This window comes from Pinus tabuliformis, chromosome 1_2, assembly GCF_031772625.1.
Source record: "Pinus tabuliformis cultivar Carrire ecotype Pingquan chromosome 1_2, CPIR1, whole genome shotgun sequence".
Lineage (NCBI taxonomy): Eukaryota > Viridiplantae > Streptophyta > Pinopsida > Pinales > Pinaceae > Pinus > Pinus tabuliformis.
The window spans coordinates 115,479,766-115,502,942 of NC_142298.1; the positions used below are offsets into that span (position 1 = coordinate 115,479,766).

The window sequence follows — 23,177 nt, forward strand, 5'->3', positions numbered from 1 at the left end:
AATATTTATTTCAAATCCTGGTATATTTAGAGTCATTTTAGAGTTTGAGTACTACCCATTTGATGGCTATGGGGTAAACGATCAATACCTAAGTTCCCAACCACCTAAATTCCAACGGGATCAATAGAGTTGAACCTATGATCTCCCCAACTTGGGGTGGGATATTATGTCTGGCTTGTGACCACTTGAGCTAACCTTTGGGGCTCATCAAATCCTTATTTACTTACATTCCCTTTGCTTTTTCAACTTCTTGATGTGTATTTGTCATTTTAGAGTTCTAGTACTACTTGGTGGATGCCTATTAGTCTATAGTATATCTTCATTGGCTATAAGACCCGTGGCGTTGGAATGTAATTTTTGGTTTTTGAATATAGAGAGCGGTTTGATCAACTTCCATACTTCATTGAACAAGAACTTAAATTATATGAGGTCATTACATTTCATTTTTTACATTTGTTCTAACTTATAAAGATCCAAGAGTGGATATCTCATAATTGAAGCTCTTTCATTTCCTTCTAGTCGAGAAAACATATTTTTGATAATAATAAGTTCTCCTGAATGTAGGGTGGCCTTATAAATTGTTCCACATGCTCCTCTTCCAATCACATTTGTCTTAGAGAAATTATCTGTGGCTTCTACTATGTCTTGGAAAGTGAATCTTTGTATTGGGAAAAAATAAACCATTAACTTAAAGTATTGTTGGTCTTCAAGAGGAATGAGCATACATCTTGGCTACCTCAAAAAATAGGTAATGGCCACCGTTATAATCAATGAAGACCCCCCAAACACTCTAGCAATTATGGCCACAATATTCATTGTTTTGCCAAAAATTTTGAAAGGCCAATTTCCCTGCACTTAAGGTTTGACATGCATATGGAATTGGTCATCCATAGAGCCCCTAATTTTGAATGAAACAACAAATAGGCATGTTGAGAAAAATTGTTATGTTAGGCAGAGTCCTAGTAAGGTTATTGTATGAAACATTACACGCCATTAAACCATGAATATTTTCAAATGAAGGAGGAAGTTGGACAATTAATTGATAATTTGATATATATAGATTCTAGCAAACACAATTTTTCCAATTAAGCTGGTAATAACCATGAAAGCCTATTCCAACTCAGATTTAGAGTAATCTCCAAGCCTTTAAGTTGACCAAGTTGTGATGGGATAGGTCCTAAAAAGTTGTTCCCACCCAGTTGCAGTTTTGTCAAATGGGAAAGCCCTCCAAGAACAAACGATATTTGCCCTAACAGTTTGTTATTAGAATGCTTCATTCATTCTAAACAAGTGAGATTGACTAGCTCATTTGGGACACTGCTAGTAAAAGCATTCATGCTCATGTCAAGTCGTGCAAGGTTTAACAAATTGGAAAGCTGCAGAGGAATGCTTCCTGTAAGATTATTTGATGAGATATTTAAACTTATCATTTCCAAAATATTTCCAAGTTTATGGGGGTGGAAACCCAACAAATAATTATCGGAAAAGGGATGCTTCTCCAGAATTTCCAAGTTCCCTACTTCTGGTGGAATCAATCCACTGAACTTTTTCTGTTCTAATTCAAGAGTAGTCAAACTAACAAGTTATAGACAATGCACCGGTAAGATAATTGTTATAGACAAAAATATCCTTGAGAGATGAGAGATTACCAAGCTCTTGTGGCAGATTTCCAACAATGTGATTATTAGACAATTCAAGTTTTCTCAAGGATGAAAACTTGCATAACTGCAGAGGGATTTGACCTTGCAGACTATTGCTACTCACATTAAGAATCTCTAGTTGCAATTAATCCCCAAGTTCAGGCAGTATTTTACCCAATAGGATGTTTCTTGAAACATTAAGAACTCTCAAAGAAGTCAAATTTGAAATTGTGGGAGACAAGATTCCTATCAAATGCATGCCACTGAGATCAAGTGACCATACTCTAGGATCACCAGTATTGTTTATACACTTTACACCCTCCCAATTACAAGGATTCTCATCGGTGGACATCCAACTTTTCAATTTACCAAATTGATCATGAATATTTCTCTTAAACTCAAGAAGACATTTCCCTTATTCATTAAGTGCATAAAATTGAACCACCAAAAGGGTAACCACAAGTACTCTCAATGCAAAAATCTGATCTTTTAGGTACCCTCATGTTGTGTGACCAATGGTTGTATTGAAGGTAGGCTTTGTGTGTTTCAGAATGTTCAGGAAGAGTTATACATACTTTTAAAATGACCATAATTTTATGGAGTAAAAATCCATGTGGGTAAATCCCATGAAAAAACTACAACCACCCAAAAATGCAAATAAAGCATAAAATCAGCATACACCTGAATTAGGTTATTTGGCTTTGTTATGCAAACGTTACCTACGATGATTTACACCATTGCAACTATAGCTATATATTCATTATTGTTGTGTTGTTGGCTCTACTATGTATTTATTTATTTCAGTTTGAGGCATTAGTTTCTTATTGTTGAAGTTTTACATGAGATCAAAGAAAACAAGAGCTTAATCTCTTTCTTAATGGGCATTAGTGGATTGCATTTGTAGGTCATCTCCGTGCCCATGGGAATCATAATCAACAAGGTCATCATTCTAGATTTATGATAGCATAAGGGATATTGTAGGTGAATGGAGAATACATGTTTGTGCCCATATTTGCATTCAGGCATAGACATGTTGAGAAGAGAGTAGCGTAAAAATAAAAAATAAAAATTTGGGGCTTTGCTCGGCTAGTTTCTATGGATTCTAATTTGTTAAGGGCAAGAAAAATGCTTGTATGGTGATTTCAAAGAGACATATAATGCATGCAAATAGTTGTTGATAGGGAAATTTTGACCATTTTTGAGTTGTTGTAAGGCTTCAACATCGTACATAGTTCATGGTTTTTCTTTTCTAGTTACAAGAACAATACAAAGTGGAGATCATGATTGTCATAGAAAAAGAGCTTGTTAAGAAGCATGTTAAGAGCTAAGTCACAAGGTTCACTGAACCTAAAGATTTAGGTTTTGAATTCGACGAACCCAGAAAAATGGAGTTTTGTTTAAGTTTGTTGAAATTGAAAGTTGAATCTAATAACGAACCTGAATGAATTTGAGCCTCAAGCTAAATTCAAACTCCAAGGCAAACTTGAATGAATTTTTTGTTTTAGGAACAACAATAATTTTAATATAGGGTTTGTTTTTTAATTTAAAAAATCAAGTGTGTGTCATGTTTTGGAAGCTATTTGTAACATAAATTCTTACTTTGTCATTAATAAAAAAAATTCAAGTGAAAAAATTGTGCCGCGTGCAGTTCTCATATGTACACAACCTTACTTGGAATTGAGTCATGAGACCTATGGGGATCAAACCTCCTACTTAACCATTGGACCAAATCCTTGGGGACTTCGCTGCAACATTTGTGCAATAGTATTGACATTATGCCCTGAAAGGTTTGCGCAACAATACTAACAATCTTTCCTTACAAGGTTTGTGCAACAACATTGACATTTTACCCTTGCAAGGTTTGTGCAACAACACTCACATTGCTGAACATGACCTAAAGGTCTGATAGGTTTGTATGGTCATCTAGTGCTATGAGTTGTTTCATGTATCTATCAGTGTAACCTGTGCCATTTTCTCTTTGTGACCACAACATCCTCAGACTATAGCTAAATTGATCTATTGTGGTGATTGTAGTTGCTACAAACTAGGGCTGGTTGAAGGGTATTAATAGTTTACCATCTATAATTATCATTTTCAATAATAGACATAGGTCATGGTACTTGCATGTATTATTCTTCTAGTATTCTGTCATTCACCAAAACTAACTATGGAGAATTGACTTGTCCCACAAGAGAACAAACAATTACTGCTGCTAGGTTGTTATAATAAAGTATGGTGGAGCCTGCTAGAATGGAAAATCTGTGGTTTGCTAAAGATTAACTATGGAAGCTTGAACCATCATCCAGAGCAATAACAACCAATTACTCAACTACCAGCTAAAATTTCAACCTACTAGGTCTAAACAGTGCTACAGATCCAACTTCTTACACTTACAACCATGAATACGAACCATTTTTGAGTTAAATAAGGTAACTGTAAATTATACCAAGACTATCACAAGGTCAGTATCATGCAAGTTAATTCACCCTATCTGTCTCATTATCAAGGCATCGATGTAATGGACCTTAGTTGTAATTACCTTTAGTGTGTCAACAATAGTCAGTTCAAGTTTCAAGGCAGGTAACAACTCTCTTAACACCTATGCTCAGGTAAGGAAATGGCAGGGATGCAACAATTCGTACATTGTTTACAACATATCCTAATCAATGTCATTCATCCTATGCTCTAATGCATCCATTAATCCAGCAAGAATGGAACATGAATATATGTACATACTTTACTAAATACTAGTGGCAACATAGTCCTATTTTCGCAGTCATTGAAGAGAGCATAGATTATTTACTAGGAGAATTTATACCATGGCAGATCCATATTCAATTGTTATCAGCAGAATTAAAATAAGTTACAATAATTGGTTTGTACAGAAAATAGGTAATTTCCCTTTTTCTAGGCCTCCTTAGGCTTCTGAGTTCTAGTGTTTGGTAATTATTTAGGTTGTACTCCTAATTTAGTTCCTACTTCTTTCATAGTTGGAACAATAATTAGTTTTTGTTTTGTATGCTTCATATATGAAGAAGAAAATAATTACTAGAATTTGGCTTCTTGGGAAGTGGGAAAGACAACCGAGCGTACTGGAGGTTAGAATTTCCAAGCCCAAATTTACAAAAATTAGATCTGGAAATTTTCCTTCACTCTACCTTCTCATCAACACATAGTTTCAGCCTAATATTTAGGGCTTGAGAGGATATCCTACAAGGAAATACACAATCCATGAGGCCTATGAGTAGGTGTAAGCAGGACTCAGAGTGCAACATGTTATTTCGAGTTCCTATTCCTTATAGGGTACAACTTCCAATCATTGGGAAAATGTCTCCTAAGAATGATACCATCCATTGATTGTGTACATCATTTAGTGAGGTGGCCATGTAACATAGTTAAAGACAACAAAATTTCATGCCTAACATATAACATTGTTCATGGCTGCAATCACAGATGTAGTGGTTAAACATACAACAATATCTATGTGATTCAATCTTGGCAACACTTTCCATTTTGGATCCTTGAATTTGTAGTGAACTATCTTGAATTCTTGTTAATGTACAACACTACTCATGGTTTCAATCTTGGATGTAGTGGCTAAACATACATCAAGTTCTATGTCATCCAATTTTGTCAGCACTTGTCATTTTGGATCCTTAAGTCTTAAACAATTTATAGGCATCATAGGTTTTTTAAGACATTCCAGGATGGACAGAGGGATAGGCTTCATGATTTTCCTCCCAACCATTGACAACTTCCTACTGTGGAAATTTCAACCCCAGGCTTGTGAAACCAATCCCAATCTTTAGGCCAAAGATTCCAAAGGTATTCTCCACCTCCACCCTGCATATTTTCATTTGGTTGTAGACTGATACAGGCGTTCTAAAGGTAGTATTTTCTTTTTCCTCCACCCATTAATCCATGAGGGACTCCAAAGATGTACATCTCTGCCCACTAGTCGGTAGGGGATTCCAAATATGTACATCTCCACCCATTGGTCAGCAAGGGACTCCAAAGATGTACATTTCTACCCAATGATTAGTAAGGGAATCTAGAGATAAGCATCTCCACCATTTAGACAACAAGGGATTCCATAGATAGAGTCTCCACCCTTAATTTCCTCAGTGCTTCCAAATACTTATCTCAACCATGAAATTACTTCAACAACTTCTGCCAATGTTAGGTATACAAAGCATTCTAATTTCGATTTTTTGGAAGGAACTAGGTTAATACAACCTACAACAAGGGTTTTGGGTTGTGTTATATTCTTTCCACAACTAGCTCACGTAGTTAACTGGGGGTTTAGAGCGGGGGCGAAGACCCCTTTCGTTCCGCCAATTCGGTAGCGGGGCGGGGGGGGAGGGTCACAGGGGATTTGAGGTGTACCTGTAACCCCACTTTATGGGGTCTGGGGCAGCACCCCGAAAAATTTTGGTTTTGGACCCTATGTTAGGTTGGGCAGACCCACCTATGGTTTTGTGCATGATTTTCGCACATGTTTTTTGGACGCAATCATTTTCGGTCCATGGTTTTGGATGCGATGGTTTTCGGTCCATCTTATTAGATTCTTCGGCATGTATAAATATGTATTGTAAAATTGAAAGGAATATAATGAAAAATAAAGCTGGTAGTCCTGGTTTTGGGATCCCGGGGAAAATCTTTGTGTATATGTGTTTTATGTGCTATGCTCTCGCATTGTATATTTTCTATGTTTTACAATTCGTATGCAGGTAATTTCTGTATGGGGTTAAAACCTACAAAGGGCATCCATAGTTAAAGGACCTCTACCCTCAAATTTGGCCACTATCATAGAGAGAGTTCACATTCCTATAGTAAGTGAGAATTAGATGAACCTACATTGATACGATACAGTCTATAGGGTCTATCAAAGGAGGGATTCTAGAGATGGAGGATCTCCACCATCAATTTTGGTCGATATTCTTATTTACAATATTGTGAAATCGCATTGTCGTAGGATTATCTTATTTATAGGTAGTGGTCAGTAATAGCATAGATGCACCTACCCTGATATCATACAAAATATAGGGCTTTTCCCTTGGAATATGAGGTCAATCATATATTTTAATAAGTCAAATATGGGCTCAGGTCTAAGGCTTATATTATTTCATAAATGCTTCTTAGCTCATTCAATGTCAATCCAACAATCTCTGTTAGGGTCCCACCCTAACCCCCTTATTTATGTGGTAGGCTCGAGTCATAGTTATAGTTAAGTAAGGAGTCAATAAAGCCCATATTAATAATTGTAAGTGGTTAACCCAACAATTAATGACGGGACCGCAGTTAGTTGCAAATGGGCCATGGTATTAGATAGATGGCATTAATAAGAACCATGGTATTGATCCATGGTATTGCATGTATGAGTCATATATAAAGGATAGAGACTCCCTGCGAGGAGCATCGTGTCTTATTTTGTAATGGAGCTCTGCTCTATTGAAGGTTGCCCCCTCAAAGAGGCAAGTGAACATTGCTTTCTAAATAATAAAATAAGTGCTATTGTTTCTCACTATTCTATGTTCTGGGTATATTTCTTCACATATTCTGTATTTTGGTATCGTCTTGCAGGTTAAGAGAATAAGAAGTGGTGTCAGAGCTCTTTCTAGGGTTGGTGGGATCTCCATTTCTTAGCAATTTGTTTTTGGCTAGAGACGTGTTCCGGCGTCTTTAGACCACGAGATCTATCTTGAGCGCATAAACCTACGGATTTGGGGAGGCATGCATGCAGGAAATACAAGAGGTAGTTACGCTTGTTGGAATCCCTTGTAACCCCTATGGGTACCCCTTCGAGTAGTAGCGCATTAGACAGAACCGTGCACGAACTGTCTTCCAAATACCCTCTGTGTATATCGGAAGCCCCCTAGCTCCTTTGAAACCTTGGTATAGTTAAATTGTCGGTCGTCTTGCTGCTAAAGTACATCGAGAACAGCACTTGGAGAGATTACTCGCCCGTATGATAGGGTAGTCGAGTTGTATGGCTAAGGGTAGGTTGATCCTCCTTGGTTAGAGCCCTGAAACATTGGGCCAAGTACTACTGTCAGACCCTTATGTCTATTGCGATTTGTAGCACCTGACACTCCTCGAGACCATAGTTCCCTTTTCTATCTTGGGATCATGCATAATCTTTGCCAGATCAGATCTCGCAAGTGGGGTTGCAGCAGCAGCAGACATCAGTCCCATAGTTTCGAGTTAGCAGACCATCCTTTCCGATCTATTAGATCCATCAGATCCGCGGTAGAAATCGGTGACGCCACTCAGAGCTATCCGATTAGCCATTCAGATCTCTCAGATCTACCAGATCTGAGTAGTTGTGTGTGGTTCCTATACCTGGGTGTGATTTTCGTAGGACTTTTGGCAGCATTGACGTTTTAGGGATTCGAATACTGCAGTGTTCCTAAGCAAGGAGTAAAACTCCATTAGGATTTTTCAGGAAAAAAAAAACGAGTCTGAGACCCCCTGCGTGCTTATTGGTGATCTAGCCCATAAGAATCAGGACAACGAGCTGAGCAAGGTGGTACCATTCAATTGTTAGTGAAAAAAAATTCGGGCGGTCCCAAATTTCAAGTACATCGGATCGGTGCATGGTAGAAACTAGAGCTCAAGCTATGGCCAATGAGAAGATCGAAAAACTTGAACAATCCTTGCAAGCCATCCAAGCTCAGCTTGACAAAATAACTGACACACTCTCTAAGGGCAAGGAGGAAGCCCACGAGGAGGTGTATATTGGCAATGGACATAGTGAGGGTGAGTCTAGCAGCTCTCTTCACCTATGGGGCACCCACCAACAATCCCGTCCGTGACCTCCCAAGCTGGATATGCATAAATTTAATGGTTCTCACCTGGCCGCATGGGTAGCACAAATGGAGCAGTATTTCAATCTGAATAACATCTTATATAATGAGACTAAGCTTATGGTGGTTAGCATGTAATTGGACAATGAAAGATGGCAATGGTGGGAATGGCATCAACATTTCAATGGAAGTTTTATGACTTGGGCCACCTTCAAAAAAGCTCTTACAGAGCGCTTTGACCAGGAATCTTCTTTTCTGGACCGTCTCACTAAGCTTCGAAAAACTGGCATAGTGGATGAATATGTTACAGCCTTTGAATCCTTAGCTTTCCGCACTAGGGATCTCTCAGATGCGTTCTACACGAAATGTTTTATCAGCGGTCTTAAAGAGGACATCCAAGCCCATGTCCGACTACACCACCCTCCCTCATGGTCGGAGGCTTGCAAGGTAGCTTGTAATGTGGAACATGCGTTAGTAGCCCAGTCCATTCACCCAAATTTCACCGCCAAGGGTTGCACCCCATAGGCTCACAGCACGACTCAAACACTTAAGGTTCAAAATGTGTCACCTGCAGAAATGGGAAAAAGAAGAAAGCATGGATTATGTTACTACTGTGATGAAAAATACTCCCCAGGTCGTAAATGCAAGGAACCTAAATTTTTTCAAATTGTTGCCACTGATTACAGCTCATCAGAGGAAGCCCCACCACTTGAGGAACTGAAGGAGGTAGAAGAGGACAACCAGAAGGACAATGTCCCTGACGAACCAGTTATTTTGCTACATGCTTTGGCAGGGATTTCTTCACCTCAAACTCTCAAAATCAGAGGTTTTATTAAACATCACCCAGTAGTAGTCTTGATTGATAATGGAAGTACACATAATTTCATCCATCAAAAAGTCACAGAAGTAGTGCATTGTTTTGTACAAGTAGTTTCTAACTTCCAAGTCCAAATTGCGGATGGGGGAACAATGAAATGTGAAGGCCATTGTGAAAATGTCAAACATCAAATGGGGGATTATCAGTTGAAGACCCACATGTTTTCCATACACTTGGGAGGGTGTGACATTGTCCTCGGTGCTGAATGGCTTCGCACTCTTGGGCCAATCACAATGGATTTCGAGGAGTTATATATGAGATTTAAGCAGAACAACTCCACACATACCCTCCGTGGACTCCAGGCATGAGCTCCCTCTATCATTAGCTCACATAGGATGGAAAAATTGATAAAAAAGGGCTGTCATGGAGTTATAGCTCAATTTAATGCCATCCAAGCCATCGAACCCAATTCTATGTCGATTCATCCTAAGATGCAACAGATTTTAAATAACCATCTACCAGTCTTTGACAAGCCTCATGAGCTTCCACCCTCGCGAGGGGAACATGATCATAGCATCACCTTGGTTCCAAGGGCCCAACCACCGAATGTGCACCCATACAGATATTTGTTCACCCAAAAGAATGAAATAGAAAAAATAATCAAGGAAATTTTGGAAGCGGGTGTCATTTGTCCCAACATTAGTCCTTATTCATCATTGGTGGTCATGGTGCTCAAGAAAGATGGGGAATGGTGGATGTGTCCAAACTTCAAGGCCCTCAATAAGTTGACAGTCAAAGATAAATTTCCCATCCCGGTTGTTGATGATTTGCTGGATGAACTCAATGGGGCCCAATTCTTCACTAAGTTGGATCTTCGCTCAGGCTACCACCAAATTCGCATGAACGAAGTTGACATTCCAAAGACTGCTTTCAGAACTCATGAAAGCCTTTATGAGTTCCTTTTCATGCCATTCGGTCTTTGTAATGCCCCATCTACTTTTCAGAGCCTTATGAACCACCTTCTCAAACCATATCTTAGGAAATTTGTCCTTGTCTTCTTCGATGACATCCTCATCTATAGTTAAACTTGGGCCGCACATCTTCAGCATGTAGATTTGCTCTTGCAATTGCTCCGCAAGCATAAATTATTTGTTAAGATGTCCAAATGTTCTTTTGGCATGGAAGACGTTGACTATTTGGGCCACATTATGGGGCATGAAGGTGTCAAGGTGGACCCCAAAAAGATCCAGGCAATGTAGGATTGGCCTCAACCTAAGACCTTGAAGAGCCTGAGAGTATTTTTGGGTCTCATAGGCTATTATCAAAAATTTGTTCGCAATTATGGTCGCATTGAAAAGCTCCTCACTCAACTCCTCAAGAAAAATTCATTCTTCTGGAATGATGATGCACAAAAGGCATTTACAGCTCTCAAAAATGCCATGTGTTCCACTCCAGTCTTAGCACTACCTGATTACACCAAATCTTTTGTCATTGAATGTGATTCTTTGGGTACAGGTATTGGGGGAGTCTTAATGCAGGAAGGTCGACCCTTGGCCTTCACAAGCCAACAACTAAGTGGGAGGAATCTGGGACAATCTACCGATGAGAAGGAAATGATGGCCATCTTACATGTAGTATATACCCGGCGACATTACTTACTGGGGAGACGTTTCCAAATCCGCACAGACCATCATAGCCTTAAATATTTTTTGGAGCAATGCCTATCCTCCCCACAACAAAATAAATGGCTCGCCAAAATGCTGGGATATTATTATGAGATCATTTACAAGAAAGGGCGTGAAAATAGTGTAGCAAATGCATTATCTCACCAATTTGAGGAGGAAGGTACCTTACTCGCAATTTCCCTTCCATTCTAGAATGGATTGAAGAGGCTCGCAGGAATGGTTTTCACATCCCTTGCTCACCCAACTCATTACTCAATTGCAGGCGGATCCAAATTCCACCAAGGGCTACTCGTGGTAGGATGAGATTCTTCGCTACAAGGACAGAGTCATAATATCACCAACATCCACCCTCAAAAGCCGCATTTTGGCAGAATTGCACTCATCCCCCATTGCAGGACATTCAGGCTTTCAGAAGACATATGCTTGCACTAGAATATCATTTTTCTGGACAGGCATGAAAAAGGACATCCTTACTTTTGTAGCGTAATGCGATGTCTGTCAACGCCACAAAGGGGAGTCAGTCAAAGCACCAGGAACATTACAACTGTTGCCCATCCCGGCATCTATATGGATCGAGGTTTCTATGGATTTCAGTACATGACTTCCAAAGTAAGGAAACAAGTCAGTCATCATGGTGGTTGTGGACCGACTTTCTAAGTATGCTCATTTCTGTGCCCTACCCCACCCGTTTACACTAACTTTGGTCACTCAATGTTTCATGGATCAGATCTTCAAATTGCATGGCATGCCCACTTCTATTGTGTCTGATCGTGACCCGATCTTCAACAGTAATTTTTGGCAGAAACTCTTCAGGCTACAAGGCACCAAACTAAAACTCAGTACTTCCTATCATCCACAAACGTATGGTCAAACTGAAGCCGTCAACAAATGTCTGGAAACCTACCTTAGGTGTTTCACTTCAGAAAACCAACATCTATGGGTACAGTGGTTGCCTCTAGCTGAATCGTGGTATAACACCAACTATCATGCCACCACCAAAGTGACTCCCTATGAAGCAGCTTATGGTCAACTCCCTCCTTCCCCTACTTCTTATATCAAGGGGTGCTCAAAGGTACAAGTAGTGGATCAACTCCTACAAAAATGCACAACCATGCTCGTCCATCCTAGAGAGAATCTTCATTAAGCTCAAAACCGCATGAAGCAACAGGTAGATCAGCATCTCTCGGAGCACCAATTTCAAGAAGGGGATCAGGTATTTTTGAGGTTGCAACCATATAAGCAAACTTCACTCAAAGACAAGGGTTGTCATAAACTATCTCCAAAATTCTACGGACCATATCAAGTATTTCAGTGCATTGGAGAAGTGGCCTACAAGCTAGCTTTGCCACCCACTGCAAGAATCCATCCATTTTTCCATGTCTCATGCCTCAAGAAAGTGATCGGGAATAATTGCAGAATTCAAACTAGTCTATGTGAATTGGATGAAGAAGGGTCAATCTGGCTCCAACCTGAACAGGTCCTAGACACACGAGAACGGCACCTGCGTGGCCGCATGATCAGGGAAGTCCTCGTCAAGTGGAAAGATACCTCTCCGGAAGATGCAACCTGGGAACCAACCACTATTCTTCAGCAGTTTCCGCAGCTTCAACCTTGAGGACAAGGCTATTCTTAAGGGGGAGGGCATTTTAGGGTCCCACCCTAACCGCCTTATTTATGTAGTAGGATCGAGTCATAGTTATAGTTATGTAAGGAGTCAATAAAGCCCATATTAATAATTGTAAGTGGTTAACCCGCAATTAATGATGGGACCACAGTTAGTTGCAAATGGTCCATGGTATTAGATAGATGGTATTAATAAGAACCATGGTATTGATCCATGTTATTGCATGTATGAGTCATATATAAAGAATAGAGACTCCCTACGAGGAGCATCGTGCCTTATTTTGTAATTGAGCTTTGCTCGATTGGAGGTTGCCCCCTCGAAGAGGGAAGTGAACATTGCTTTCTGAAAAATAAAATACTTGTTGTTGTTTCTCACTATTCTATGTTTTTGGTATATTTCTTCGCATATTCTGTATTCTGGTATCGTCTTGTAGGTTAAGAGCATAAAAATCTCCTAGTAAAACCATAGCATCTAGGCATAGAGCCATTCACAACATAGTTTAACACTAAAATCTAGGCATCAAGTAGAAATGAAGACAGTGAAAGCCTAATCTATGAGATTCCATAGGCTATCGTTACTAATTTTTAGTGTTGTAGGTCATTTTACAACCCTCGTGATGTCGTTTCCATAGTTACATACTCTTGATTGTCCTTCATCTGCAACCAACTCGCAAACTTTCTCTCCTCAGATGCTAACCTCTTTGTATCCCCAAATTTTTTTGTCTTCCTTAATGCACTCTTGCTATTACTCCTTCTCTTTCACCATCATGTCCCTCTTAGTCCTGACTTCCTTTTCTACTGTCACCCCCCACCTATGGTTAGTTAGGGACTGTCTAATGTCTCGATTTTTCATCCATTCGGCCATTCTTCACTGTTGGTTTGTCATTTTCCACCTTCCCAAGCACCATTCTAGAATTAGCAAGGTATGATGAATTATCCCCTTTTCCATGTGCTTGAAAACCTGTAAATATCTCCTTTCGCTTTTCATCCTCCATCCTCTCTTAAAGTATCTAAGCCTAGTCAAAGATCGTCCCCTCCTCATATGTTCTCTAAGTTATTATATATGCTTGATGCTCTTTATTTTATGATCTAGGTTTCAATGAATTTTGAAAGTATTGATTACGTCCATGGTATACGTTCATATGATCTCTTCACTATTATCCACATTAGCATTTCAGTGGCACCATATTTCATAGGTTTACCCATTAGGCCTTACAAACCTTATAAACACAATAGTTATAAATAAAACACTTATAACACATCACTTCTTACTGTTATAGACATATTTGGGAACTGCAACCCCAATCACATATGTCCATAAACGAAGGGCTTCTAAGTCCCTAAAAGTGTTGTTTCATACCCTAAAGGAGCAAGGTCAGCTGATTACATCATCTCCCAGAATTTCTCCATGAAAAACTACTTAGAACTGGTCAAAGCAGGACCATACAGACTACCCAGTGCTAAGGGTGTGATGCATCTCACCTGCCACATGCAAAAAGTGCGATGCATACTAGAAAGCCCTTCTCTAGGGTGCGATGAACGAGAGTAGACAAATGGCACAAGAAGTTTGCTAAGTGGAGACCTTGAGAATCTTCTAGAAGCTACTCATTTGACACTTGCCTCCCTGAATTCGCCCAAGGATGAGTAAGAGAACATCGAATCTCCAAGTGGAACCAAGAACTATCAGAGAGATGACACTAATCAAAATCCCAGAAGCTGACTCACCCCTCTGCAAACATCTATATATGGATCCCTCATCCCATAGATCCAAAGGTTGGAATTTGGTAATTTGCAAAGAAGTGTTGTTGATTTCTCTTTGAAGACATTGTTCGGTGATCTTGCTTTGTATGAGGTTAAGAGGGCTTTCAAGCTGGGAGGATGGTGCTAGGTCAGACCAAGTGGTTGTAATCCTGTCTTCTACTACTTCTATCAATAAAGCTATTTTAGTTTTCCTCCATATTCTTGTGTATCTCTGAATATTGTGTTGATATATGAATTTGTATGGTCAATATATATATGATCCTATATTGTTTACAGTGATAGATATCTATGCTTTGATGGTATTATGCTGCTATGACTCTACAGGTGCTCTTTGAAGCGGGACAAGTAAGGAAGTAGTGGCGAGATTCTGTGGAAGGGGAAAGGAAACAAGTAAGGAGCCAAGCGAAAGATTGAGGTTGGTACTCTCTGCTTCTTTCTCATCTATCTCTCGTAAAGGAAAACACAAGTGACTTTAGTTTGTTTGTTTCTAAGATAGCTACTCTTCTTAGTGGGACTAGCAGTTCTGAATAGAAACTAGTTTTCTCTGACGAACTTCCTTCTTGTGATAAAGCAACAGGTAGATTGGCCCCTTGTTCATCATAGTATGTGTTTGGTAGTTTATTTGGTCACACCTCCAAGCAACCTAGTTGTCTCCTTCGATTGGAATCTACTAGGCAGACCCCGTTTACCATCTAATATACCATTTCGAATCATAGTGCAAACTTACCAGATGGTCATGGTTGGTACCATCATAGATGAAGGGGCTTTTGTGAGTATCCTTTCCTCAAATTCTTGGAAAGCACTTGGTTCACCATTGCTTTTGCCTGAGATGTGAAATCTGACAGGCCTTGACAAAGGAACCAGTCGTCCATTAGGTATCCTTCCAAATTTTCCTATAACTTTGAGAAGGAGAACCATTTATCTAAACGTAATGGTAGTCCAAGGACCTTTAGATTACAATCTACTCCTTGTGCTTGACTACATTTATAGCATGGGAGCTATTGTTTCCTCACTCTTCCGAGTGATGTGTTTATTGCATGAAGGTAGAGTGGTCCAACTTGTAGACCGGCTTTCATTCCCTAGTTCACACATAACTAATAGTAAAATGCCATCCCTAATAGATCTTCTTGCACAAGGAATGTCTCATCAATCTCTAGTCCGTCCACCTGATGAGTGCGAGTGATTCAGTGGTTGTGACTGAAACCCAAGGGGCATGCACCCTGGTCTGCTTCAGCAGGAAAACTTCGGGTATAGGGTAGGTTTCCGCGGAGGATATATGACTAGTCTGACACACCCATTCATTTAGCAAAATGGGATTAGACCGGAATAAGATACCTCCATCAGAAGGTACGCATTTCCTGAAAAAACAAATGTTCTGTCTGCAAATTGAAGGGTAACCTGGAAACTCTACTTCACTATACCTGGGCGCATGCAAACCCTTTTTCATGAAAGTGAAAATCGACCATTTATTTTCCTAGTTTGTAGATTCTTAACCCTTTAAACTCATAGGATTGGTCATTCCTAGCTTACATAATAAAAGGAGTCGGAGCAAAATTTCGAATGGTGCAAGCTCCCTAAAAAAGGAACCTATCGATGAGACATTCTTATTATACGATTGGCACGAGCAGTTTTACACAAAGTTCAAGCTCATTAAAAATTAAACCTAGCAATGAGAATATGTTCCACTAGAGTTTAATCTCATTAAAAAATGTACCCACCTCCGGTAAATAACCATTGCGAACGCATTATCATCAGCTTTTGAGCCTTGGTTGTGTTCTTAATATCACCTCCACTATGTTTTAGCCGATCATATGCCTCCATTTGATTATTTACCCCTTTTGTGGAACAACTGCAATGAGTGATTCTGTTAGCCATCTTCTTAACATTGCCCTGATTGGAAAGTTCCAACCCTCACTTGGAACCAGCGGCTACCCGAAAATATCACTCATTCCTAAAAAACGAGTCTCCTTTAAGCTCTTTTCATCTCACTCATAAAATATGAAAATATTGCCGAAAAATTGGCCTCTCCAGCTCGTTAAAGTGATTGGAAGTGCCATCCCTCCTCTAGCTTTTAATCTTCTTGGACCTTAGGGATTATTACACAAAAAGATCAAGCGTTTTTCTTGTTTAGCTCGTTAAAACTATCGAAAATTCATCCCTTTCACATTGTTTTATACTTTTTCGGACTTAAGGAATTATACTACAAAAAAGGAATATTGGAGTTTCCTTTCCATCTCTTTTCATACTCTCTAAAAATTTAAAGGGATCGAGTTATCCTTGTCATTAAATTCATTAAAACAATAGAAACAAACGTGTCCATTCAGACAAGAGCGAGTTTCACTGTAGCTAGGTTCGTTAAAGCATAGTGACGGGTTTGCCAAAAGGGAAAATAATAGAACAAGCATATGTTAACCTCCTCAAGCTTGAAAAAAATAAAGAGGTACTGGTCAGAAATGACTGGGGAAAATTGGGAAGAAGGCTTGAAGAAACTTTATTGGTAGCATGTCACTCTTGAACATGACACCTTCACTCCATCACCATGATTGAGTCGGGTTGAGTTATTTTGTTCACCAGTCATATCACCATTGGTCCACCGTACCATCCATTTTTGGGTTTAATGCTAAAAATCCATTTCAGTGTCACTGATATGTTAAAGAGAAGTCGCTCAGAGAATTCACCAACCCAGCTTGTGTCTCATCCGCTACAGTACCTTCATGCTTCATTCTTTCATGACCGCCACCCTGAACCTTATATCATCAGATCATTTTCACCTCCAAAAAATCATTTGCTCCATTCCATGTCGTAGATGTGGGATTCATTAATGCGCTCCTATGATGTGTCTCTTCTTGTCAACATCAGCTCATTATCCAAGAAGCCAACCTAGGAACAACCCTTACTGTACTTTGAAGCTTGCATGCCTCAATGGAAAGTTTCTCACTTCCGGTGACAAGTTTACATTAATGGCCTTCGACCGAACGATTTTGCATGTTGTTCGACATCGACTCATGTATTAACACCATGTGAATTGTACTGAAGTACCTTGAGGGTCATCATCATCATCGGTGATTCCTCTCGCGCCTGTTAATGGCTTACATCATTGGCTAGTAATCAGGCGATGTCTTTCCATGTTCGACACCCGAACATCTTTTCACATGGATCGACTTGTACTTTCGGGTGAATATTGAACGAGTTTTCAAGACCCCGGATCTAGTTTCATCCATCCGAGCTGCAATCTATTCAGGAAAATAAAGACATCAAATGTACATCATTGCTACACAGATAATCATCCAAACTAAGGGATGATGGCTATACCAGTATCATTAGTCTACACACAAACGGTTGTCTGTCCTATGTACATGAAAATTAATTTATCAAGCTGAGCATGGGAATGCCCACCTCATCTAGATCATGAAAATATTATGAAGATAATGTATTGTATTGTATCTTATTACAGCTCACCTTATAGTTCGAAAAACCTTGGATCCTCATTATAAAGCATTTCACCCCACAGCAAAAAGATTTATGACCTCATGCTTTAGGGGGAAACTATTATAGACATATTTGGGCACTACAACCCCAGTCACATATTTCCATAAACAAAGGGATTATAAGTCCCTAAAATTTTTGTTTCATACCCTAAAGGATCAAGGTCAGCTGATTACATCATCTTCTAGAAGTTCTCCATGAAAAACTACTCAGAACTGGTCAAAGAAGGACCATATAGACTACCATGTGCTAAGGGTATGATGCATCTCACCTGCCACATGCAAAACGTGCAATGCATACTAGAAATCCATTCTATAGGGTGCGATGAGCAAGAGCAGACAAATGGCACAAGCAGTTTGCTAAGTGGAGACCCTGAGAATCTTCTAGAAGCTGCTCATTTGACACTTGCCTCCCTGAATTCGCCCAAGGATGAGTAAGAGATCATGGAATCTCCAAGTGGAACCAAGAACTATAAGAGAGATGAGACTAATCAAAATCCCAAAAGCTCACTCACCCCTCTGTAAACATCTATATATGGATCCCTCATCCCAGAGATCCAAAGGTTGGAATTTGGTAATTTGCAAAGAAATATTGTTGGTTTCTCTTTGAAGAAATTGTTGGGTGATCTTGCTTTGTATGAGGTGAAGAGGTTTTTCAAGCTGGGAGGATGGCACTGGGTCAGACCAAGTGGTTGTAATCCTGTCTTCTACTACTTCTATCAATAAATCTATTTTAGTTTTCCTCCATATTCTTGTGTATCTCTGAATATTGTGTTGATATATGCATTTGTATGGTCAATATATATCTGATCCTATATTTTTTATAGTGATATATCTCTATGCTTTGATGGTATTATGTTGCTATGACTCTACAGGTGCTCTTTGAAGCAGGACAAGTAAGGAAGCAATGGCGAGATTCTGTCGAAGGGGAAAGGAAACAAGCAAGGAGCCAAGCGAAAGACTGAGGTTGGTACTCTCTGCTTCTTTCTCATCTATCTCTCGTAAAGGAAAACACAAGTGACTTTAGTTTGTTTGTTTCTAAGATAGCTACCCATCTTAGTGGGCCTAGCAGTTCTGAATAGACACTAGTTTTCCCGATAACAGTTACCCTATTTTCTTTAGCGATACGACATCCCAACCTATAAAAATTCCAATGCTTATGAATATAGGAATTTAGTATATCCCTGTATTCAAGTAATGCGGTATCTGACACGTACTCATTTATAACAAATCCTAATAACTGATAAAAGAATTGACTTGTGGAACTTAAGTACATATATCAAACGTACATAAAGATTACTAAGGGAAATATTTACATTAACCATACAAGTGTAAGGTGATATTTACATTATATACATGACTACACCCTAACTAAGACAATATCCACATGCTTGCAAGATGACTAAGGTCACTACACAATATCTACATATTTTGCAAGATAACTGGGGTTATTACACTATACAAGCTTTGGCATCCAAATTCCACTAAAGAATTACTTGTTGTCTTCCTTCACTATCTATCACCTCCTATAAAATGTACACTCAGCATTGTATAGACCCTCACTCCATTTGTCACATCCCTCACTTCCCTCATTCAACATTGCATATACTATATAGTAAACCCTCACCTCGTCAGTAGATGCAAGATCTTCACTCGATATAGAGAAGGGAGGGGATCACAACAACAATGGAAATGGTGGTGATATTGATGGTTTTCATTATGAGATGCAACAAGACAGGCTATAACATATGACCCATCACTCATAAGATCCTTCATAAAATCTACCCTATTTTGTGTTGTCTTTTGGAAATCCTGTTTATGGTATCATTGTATTTATTTAATACATTTTTTGGCATTGAATGAAAAATGGTTGTTCTGACTCCTAAGTTTTTTTCCTGTTATTGTGTGTGTATGATCTATACTTTATTAGTAATATTATATCTGAATGTTCAAAATATTTACATATTAATATTTTCTTTCTCTAATTTTAATGCACACACTTGCACACAATCTAAATGGGCTTAGTAGTTAAGAACATGTTCTCTTTGGAGGTTAAAGGTTTAAATATAGATGAGAGTAGGATGTGTAGTGTGTCCACCTCCATAGGCTAGAAAGTCAAATTACTTTAGAGGGGGTGCCTTGTCCCACAAACAAGGGGATCTTATATGTCAATTTGGTGTCAGGCTATGGACTTAGATTATTATTATACAATATTATATTCTCATTGATTATTACTATATATTATTATTTTCTCTTTGTCTTATTTTTGGGGGTCTATGTGTCTGTGGCAAACACTCTAATCCTCATGTCCCAGTTTCAGGTGACTTAATTTGTTGTATATATGATAAAGTGCTTAGTTTCTAGTTTCAAAAATGTTTGCTCAATTGTTTTCCAAGATTATGTTGTACTGGTTAGTGCAACTAGAAATGAGCATAATACATGTGTTCAATTCTGAATTTTTTTCTTTAAGGATGAGATGAATATGTTTGCAGGAAGTTACCAGTACTTTTTTAATGATTGTTTTTATTAAAATTCTGCATTTTAGGGTGGGGTTGCTGACATGAAAGTAACAGTTGAAATAAAAAGTGGCCTTGTTGTGTTAGTAGAATGTTTTGGTCATTTTGTGTTCAAGGACTCTCTCAAATGTATTTTTGAGGATGGAAATCAGACCCTTGGTCTTTCATTCAAGTAATTACTAGTCGCATTTCAGGCTATATATGATATCATCTACTATATATTTCTTCCTATCCTACATATGCACGCATCGTTCTTTTTATAGTGACATTTTTCTCTAATGGTGACAAGTTTTTCTTTTCCTTTTAATGTCATTTTCAAAAAGGGAAGATAGATGGTTATTCCAAAGCCATTTCCCAACTTATTTTTCTTTTAGCCTTGTGAACTTTTAATTTTATTACCATAAGTTGTGCTCGACTCATTATGAGCATCATAAGGATGATAACTCACATATCGAACATGTCTAATTCAAAACTAAAATGGGAAATTATATGTTTTCTTCAATCAACCTCAAAAAAAATTTGGATTAAGCAAAAACATCTTGGTCTAGCTGATAGAATGGGTACCCTGTAGATCTACAGATCTCATTTTAGTTTTCTTTCTCTCAAAACTGATATTTTACACATCCCCATAATTATTTTATTTATGTATGTTGATGGTTGGCCCTTTATATATAGTTTGACATCTTCTGTAATTAGGCATGTAGCTAGATTTGTAAGTATATGTTCTTTATCATGGAAGTTTCAACCATTTGATGTTTTCCTTCCCTAATGTGGAGGGTTATTTCTTGAAAATTGCATATCAATATAGTGTCTGATAGTTCTGTAGGAGTTGTTGGAGCCTGGTGATTTGCATGTACAAAGGCGGGCAAAGATGTCTTCCACTACCCTCTGTCTATCCTATATTGTGTTTATATTCACATTTTTTTCCTTGTTTGTCTGGGAAGAAAGAGCTTGCGAAGGAACAATGCAATACAACTGATTGTCCTCATAAAATAGTAAGGTTGTTGGTGATCAGGTCCTTCAAAAAGAAGGTGGCTGGCTAGTTAAATAATGTATTACAAGGTGTATTATAGAAATACATGTTTATGTATTGACTCCTATTTAATAAAACATACCTCTCTATATCTCAAGTTGTTTATAGTGGTACTAAAAACACTCAATGAAGTTTTGTTAGGAGTCTCCTAATGTTAAATAGTGTTGTTAGTTGCCCTAAGGTTGAGGATCTTAATTAGTGTTATTGATCCACATTAGCTATCAGTTAGTTATGGAAGTGGTTAAATAACTTATTACATTAGATATATGTGCACCTATTGCTTCTCTTTTTCTTTTACGATAAACTGTGTAGCTAGTACTGAAAACCCGCAAACCAGTATTATCAAGAACTTGTGACTTCATTAGGGCCAAGATGTCTATAAACAGTCTCATATGGGGGTCCCACTCCAGGGGTATAACAACCCTTAGAGCCTCATTATAGTGGGATGATATTAATCATTAAGCATGTACATGCTCTACCCCTCTCTTGTTTTGAACCTATGATCTCTAAGGAAGAGACATGTTATATAGGTCTCAACATTCAATGACCATAATTATCATATGCGGTGGCCTTGAGATCATGGACTAAACCTTTGTTTTTAAGCTAATTTTGACAAGGGAAGATTGTTGGCATTATGATGTATGTGTTGTACTTGATGGCAACCCACATATAGCAAAACGACTCACTTGTATATGGTAACTAGAAGAATCTATAGAAGAGATATCAAATGTGACAGAATGCATGACAATAGTGTTTACAGATGTGATGAAATGTAGGGTAGCTTCAAGGAATCAGTTCAGAAAGCAACTCACTTAGAAGAAAGATCACAGTATACCAGGTAAACAACAAAGAATGATAGATCAGTATTCACAAAATGAAGAAAGAGAGTTATACGCAGGTTCACCATTGACCAAGCCGCATATACACTAGGTTAACATAATAAAAAGGGCGTATAATGTACACATGCACTTTCATAGAAAGGAAAGCGTGTATACATTGGAAAACTAAGTTTCGGTCCAAAGTATTTGGTCCATGGTATTTTGAGCCATGGTATTTGATCTGAGGTATTGACCCTAGGTATTTGATCCAAGGAATTGGTCCTATGTGGTTTTGGTCCATGGTATTGAGAAAGGCCTAAAACTATAAAAGGAGGAGAAGATTAGGCCAAAATACACAAGCATTCAATATCTGATGAAGTGTGAGATCTAGTATGCAGGTTATTGGGTTATGGTGCATTACTGGATCTGAACCAAGGAGGAACTTTAGCGTTTGATGAAAGATACAATATAATGATGCATCAGGATCTCAAGGCTTGAAGTGAATTATCTTTATGTGATTTGATCATGTATCTAAATAACTGTCGCATGTTGTAGTCTGTAAATATGATGATTTGGGTATGACTAAAGTCTGGAATAGTGGTAATGTTTAAATCATCATTTACAAATCTGTACACATGTTCACTTTAGAAAAAGAGTGTATACACGCTGGTTCTACATATCAAAGAAACGTAGACATCATAAATTTCATTTGCAGATCTATACGCTGGTTCGCTTTGAGGGAAAGTGTGTATGCACATAGGTTCGACACATGGAAGTAGAGTATACCTTATAAAATATGTTTTAGTTGCTTCTATTTCCTATTGCAGTGTTTTGGTTTCTAGCTTGTGTTCCGGTTACTGTATTCTACTGAAAGTATTCTGAATGATCAGATTGATGGGTTGTCAAAGTGATTGATTGATTTAGTTGTGGTTGGTTCAAAAGGTGATTGGTTGATGCAGATATATTTGATATCATGTTTTTGATGGGTCGATT

General features: G+C 38.5%; 1 pseudogene; it reads left to right on the top strand.

Moving 5' to 3' along the window:
• LOC149204784 (protein transport protein SEC23 B-like) overlaps window positions 1-23,177 on the top strand; it is a 148,298-nt pseudogene that overhangs the window by 15,774 nt on the left and 109,347 nt on the right.